Source organism: Anopheles cruzii, chromosome 3, assembly GCF_943734635.1.
Source record: "Anopheles cruzii chromosome 3, idAnoCruzAS_RS32_06, whole genome shotgun sequence".
Taxonomy (NCBI): Eukaryota; Metazoa; Arthropoda; class Insecta; order Diptera; family Culicidae; genus Anopheles; species Anopheles cruzii.
The window spans coordinates 13483305-13489297 of NC_069145.1; the positions used below are offsets into that span (position 1 = coordinate 13483305).

The following is a 5993-nucleotide window of genomic DNA, read 5'->3' on the forward strand; positions in this document are numbered from 1 at the left end:
GAGTGCGCTTGTGAGCGTTGAGAGAAGGTGCTTTGCGTCTGCGCGGCGCGGCCAAAGAGGTTCGCGTTCGCGAAGTTCACCGAAGTTGGCCACACAAAGGGCACGAATGCGGCTCCGAATGTTGGCGAAATGTCTATCACCGTCCACGACGCGATGAATGGCGCGAGTGTGTGGCCCTCGTGTCAATGTACGTGTGTCTGTGTCTGTGTGGGTTGGTGGGTGGCGTATGTGGGCTGAAGCCGGACCGTATCGTATGTGTGCGCTGCGCCGGTAGCCAGTTGGCCAAGGCACACATCGGGATGGTTGCTTTATTAACCGCTGAATAAGTTATCACTTTATTGCGGGAATTTAATCAACTCCCCGTGTGGCCACCACCACGGGCGCTTCCCCCTCGAACCAATGCTCGATATCAAAGCGAACACACACACATTGGGGCGGTAATTTCCTGCCCAACTAGCTGCTGCCCAAAAGCCCGGGTCCGAGAACTGCTTCGCTCTTCGGAAAGAGGCGTCTTGTGGGCGAGAGATTCCTGGTCAACATTGATGGCTTCTTCGCTGACTAAAACATAAGATTTCGGGCCAGAACCTTACCGCCTCCTCGTGTGGGGCCAATAATTATCGGCAAGGGAGTTGGATAAAGGAACCGTTGTTGGATTCGGCCGGACGATTTGTCGTTGTTGGCGCACCGGAAGGGAACTATTAATTTGCTTTCTATTGGTTTTACACCGGACGGCGCGCGCTATTGATAGTGTTTGATGTGCCCATTAATAATTCAGTGTCAATCTAAGTTTTTCGGAAGCGTCCAAATCCGTCACAAACCCGGGACCGGCTTGCGCCATGTGACGACAGAGCTACCGTGTGGCAATGTGTGTGTGTGTGGAGGGCTTTAAAATTTCCAATTAAATTAACTGTGGCTCCCACGCGGGCGACAAAAGGACGAACCGGCCAAACGAGACGCGAAAAGTCTGACGGACGACGAACATAACTGGCGACACACCTTGCCTGGGCCGCCTGAATCTGCCGGGCGGATTGGGGACACCTTGTATTAGCACCTCTCATCATCGGGTGGATGATGTACGCCATCGCTGCTCGATTCGCAATAGCATCAAAGTATTTTGTTTCAACTTTTTGTGAATTGATAAATATTCGGTGGAACCAGCGGACACAAAGTGTGTTGGCGGACTAACTTCCAGAACAACAGCTGGTTGGAAGCTTTTCACCGATTACTGAATTAGGTTAGGAGGTAATTAAAATCAGCAATCAATTTATTTAAATGTGCATGTCCGAATGGAGACGTAAAACTTGGGGAACAATATCTGACTGACTGTTGGCCTTAAATTCGAGGGCCCCGAGCGGTGGTGTGTAAGCGAAACCACTCACACACTAATGAAGGCGTTTCTAAAGTTAATAACAATTTAGTGGCGCGAAAATTGTGGACTCCTTTCTCTTCCATTCGCGCCCGGGGCTCGCGCCAAAGATCGAAGGGCCGCTGGCTTCCCGAAGCGTATGCTTCGATACACCACGACACACCTACCCTACCGTGGCGCGTCACGTACGCCCACCGGCCACCGGCTTTTTCCCGTTCTTTTCCGTGACTTTCCCAACTCGGCTCAGAACGCGATTACCGTTACACACACACACACGAGCGCGGGCGCGAAGAAAGCTCAGTGGCGCCCATCGTGGCGCGGTGGTGGGCCAATAATTGCATACAATGGTAGCCGCTTTTCCCATTCATTCCACGTGCCGTACTTGGTGTGCTCTTCGTCCGATCCTCTTCGGGAGGCTTCGTTCTGGTTCTGGCCACCTCTGGGGCGGCCAGCATCGCATTATTCGACGCAGCGGGCCGACCGGTTCACGGGGGTCATAATGAAATCACTTGGGCTCCTGGTCCGTTCGGAAGGATCTGCTAATTAGATATTTGTTTTCAACCTACTTGCGAGCGATGAGCAATCGGGATGGTGTGTATCGGTCTGGTCTCGTGTGTGGACCACACATTTGTATCATAGTAATTAAGAACTTTGACGTGAGCAAATCGATTCCTTCCAACGTTACGCGTGAATCGGATTATCGCAGTATGCTTCTCTTTCCATCAAGGGATATTTGGTGGATATTCGGCCACACCTGACATGCGAACGCGTCAGACCGAGGTTGATTTTGAAAATTAAAGCCAACTTTTGACAATGTTGCGAGACTCTTTGTTTTGTTTCTGACAAAGCTATGCGGCGATAGGTTCAATATTTTAAAGACAAATCAAGTAAATGGGTAATCTATTCCTCACGGATTCACATCATCACCGTGTTAGTGCCCTGCAAGCCCTGAAGCATTTGTACGACTAAAAGGATGTAAGACTTATCAATACGAAGGCCGAGTTCGCCCAAAGATTATTACAACGATTATTCGTAGGTTTCTTCGAACAAATACCATCAGCCAAAGATTGGCCCTTGGCGCCCTTTGAAACTTAACCGCCGCATCCGGATGACCACCGGTAGCAAATGTATTTCAATCTGCCAACAAGTTCGACACGCCATAATCGAAAATGGCGACAAATTCGGATTCAATTTGGCTTCGTTTGTTGGGTCTCTCCGTTTCGTTTCTTATCGATAGACGGAACGCTGGCTCCCTCACCCGTAAAGGTAAGACACATAAACCCCGCTGACTAATGAGGCGATGTGCAAACGAAAGGAAGCCAGCAGCAGCAGCGGCAGCGAGCGGAACATGTGAAAAACACTCCTATTTTGTATCGAAATCACCACCCAAAAACCGAGCGGGCCCAACAACACACGGGACACGCAAAGCTACGATTTCGCTGCTCTTGTCAAAAACCCGTGTCCCTTCCCGAGGCGCCCCGCTGCCGCAGAGAACAATAAAAAAGGTCTGCCTTCCTTTCGGCCCCTCGCCAGCCCAACTCGCTACTCTCGAGATGGAAAACTGCACCCGGAGCGAAAAGGACAAAGCACAGGCCGTCGCCACTGGCATTGCATAACCGACATACAAGGGCGACGAGCAGATTGAATGTGTTTGCATAAATTTCCCACCCACCTACCGGTCTCCTTTTGTGGCCGCCAGTCTCGGCAACATTTTGAGCCATCAAACGTTGAGCACCCCGTTAGAGCCCGCCGGTAGCAGCAGCAGCAGCAGCAGCAGCAAATCGGTGCACGAGAGACGTCAAGCGGAAGCACCGAAGAAAACACGGCAATGATTGGGAAAATGTCGGCAAGGAGCATTATCATCAGCGACGGGCGACGATGTTTCGGGATTATTGATTTTAATTTTGTACTTCGGACTAACTCCTGGGCCACATAGGCAAACTTTTTGGCCGCCAGTAGCGCAAGCATATAATTTTCCCCCGGCCGGCCATCCGTCTTCCGTTAGACGACGGATTCGGAAGGCTTCGGTGACTTTTTCGCAACAGATCACAGCGTGTCCTTTGCCGGCCGGGAAATCTTGTGAACATCGGCTGTGCTTTCCGTCCGTCCGAGGTCGATGAAGACAGATGACGGCCAAATTGAAACCCGACACGTTCCCGGGAGTTTTCCCATCCTTAAGAAACCACCCCTTTGCCAGTGAATGGTCAGCAGTGTGGGTTTACTACGCGCGAGATTCCCACCGTGCCAACAACTTTTCCACTTCGAAATCCTTTCGGCGAAACGGGAGGATAGGATTCAGGCAGAGACTACAGAGTTGACATTGACATAAATTTTACGAATCGAGCGTGGCGCGTTGGGTTGCGCCGGATGTGTGATTTATGGCGCGTTACGATTTCTGGTCCCGTCCCGGGGCCGGCCACACAGCAAACTTTGGGAACTGCGAGAAAAGCTACTTGTGACGGTGAGGGCAAAAAAGTGAAATCAATTTCAAACTTTGCCTTTACTGCCTGACACACTATTTCGCTTTGTGGCTTACCACTACGTCTAAGAGGCTAAGAGTACACGTTTGACGGTTGGCAATCACAGTGCGACAGGATAACATCTTGATAAAACCGCACCGTTACCCCGTTGCTAGATTCTCTGTTTGTTCCCTCGTGTCGTTGACGGAGGCCCACACGCTGCTGTACACAAATTACCCATTCTAATGGTGTCTTAACCTCTGCGTCGAGGGCGCCAGAGCGTGTAACGGGAAAGTCCGACGGCGTGAAGAAGACACTACCAAAGAAAACGACAATTACGCTCATATGACAACAATCGTTAATATTCTGCTCACCCGTAGTGGCCACAAGTGAACGAAGTTTAATTACTTCCCCCGTCGGAAGGCAGGCAGCGCGCGTCGGAGAGAATGGTGAGAAACAATCGTGGCGTACGAGGCAGATCGGAGCGGAACCGGCGATTCTGGGGACCCAACTAGTTACAGTTTTACTATCTACATCAACACTATCAAGAGCGATCGCATCGCGGGGCAGCAAACGATCCCAAAACTGGCATCGGCAGCGCCAAAGTCAACGGGGTCCTGTGGCGCAATGGATAACGCGTCTGACTACGGATCAGAAGATTCCAGGTTCGACTCCTGGCAGGATCGCATTCCCGAGGAATATCGTAAGTTCTTTTTTACTGTTCGCCACCACCGCCTGCATTAAACTTCGTTTTCGAGGTAATTGAAGCCATCGGCGATCACACGAGCGGGTAATTGTACCACTTTTGATCGCTAAACATCATGCGTACCCCTTTTGCAGAACACGGACACATACGAACATCGAGAAGAGGCTTGCAAAACACGATCACGTTCGCGGAGAGATCTATCAAACAGCGCACGCGTAAACAGCTTCTGTCCCGCACGCTCGACCTGCGCTCTCTCTCTCTCGGTCACGCTTGCTTCCACTGCCCTCTGACAGCTGACAGTTGACGCGCGCGCCGTCGCCGCCAGCGTGATCAACAACAACAAACGGCCCCATCAGAGTTTGGGCGAGACGCAAAATCGTTCAAACTCGCGTCCGACGCGCAAGACAATAACAAACATATTTATTTGCATTGTGTGATGCTGTTTTGCGGCATCGCGCCAGTCTCGCCGTTTACCGGGCCCAAGATGATGCTTTCCAGATTTCCTGGCGACACGAAAGAGAACAAAGTGCTCGACGTCAGACGACGAAGCAGCGGCCGAGAAGCAGGGCCGACGGCTGAGGAAGAGGAGCTATGAGTTGGGGGCCGGATGGCCCCATCACTTTACTGGCGGTCATTTCCTTCTCGGATCAGTTAAATGTGTCTCAATACGCCATATCCTTACGTTTGAAGGCCCTGGGAATTATTCAGAACGTTGGAAAATGAACTGAACGAAAGACAGCAGGAAAACCGAAAAACCAAATGTGAAATTCCAGGTTCAAAAGAAAATCATTTCTCCATCAGATCGTAATTGGGGATGGAAGGTGGATTCATTTAGGGAACTCTTAAAAGAAAAAAAACCTAGGTCCGTCCTGGGAAATCATCAACTTCGATTGCAAAACCAGTTCGATTCAGCAAAAGGACAATGCTGTGTGTCTAGTGGGACCAGCAAGGTGTGGTGTAGCATGAGCTCCTAAAATCTGGTAAAACAGTTAATACAGATCGCTACCGACAAAAAATGATCAATTTGAAGCATGCATTGATCGAAAAATGATCAAAATGAGCAACAAGACACGGTTAGGTAACATGGCTACATGATAAAGCGCCTGGACACAAAACAAAACTGGTTCAAGATACAATCAAAGCACTTGGTAGGAAGCTGCTAGCCTAACCGCTGTTTTCAGCAGACTTGGCCCCTTCCGGTTATCATTTATTTTCATAGATGAGAAACGTATTGGCTGAGCAGCAAGACGATTCCTACACGGATGTTGAAAATTGGATGACTGATTGCTTCAAAAGTCGAACAATTCTTTTGGTGCGGCATCCACGTATTAGCAGAGAGATGGGAGAAATGTATAACCAGCGATGACGCATACTTTGCATAGAGTTTAGTACTTTGCAAATAGAGTTTTTCATTTCAATACCAGAAACATAAGATTTCTTTGAAAAAAAACAATCCGATTTT

The 5993-nt window shown here is 49.8% G+C and overlaps 1 non-coding gene across 1 annotated transcript; it reads left to right on the forward strand.

Annotated features, from left to right (window-relative positions):
* Positions 1-4438: 4438 nt before the first annotated feature.
* Trnar-acg (transfer RNA arginine (anticodon ACG)) lies at positions 4439-4511 on the forward strand. Its single transcript has one exon. It is a non-coding gene; the product is annotated as a tRNA-Arg (tRNA).
* The last annotated feature ends 1482 nt before the right edge of the window (positions 4512-5993 follow it).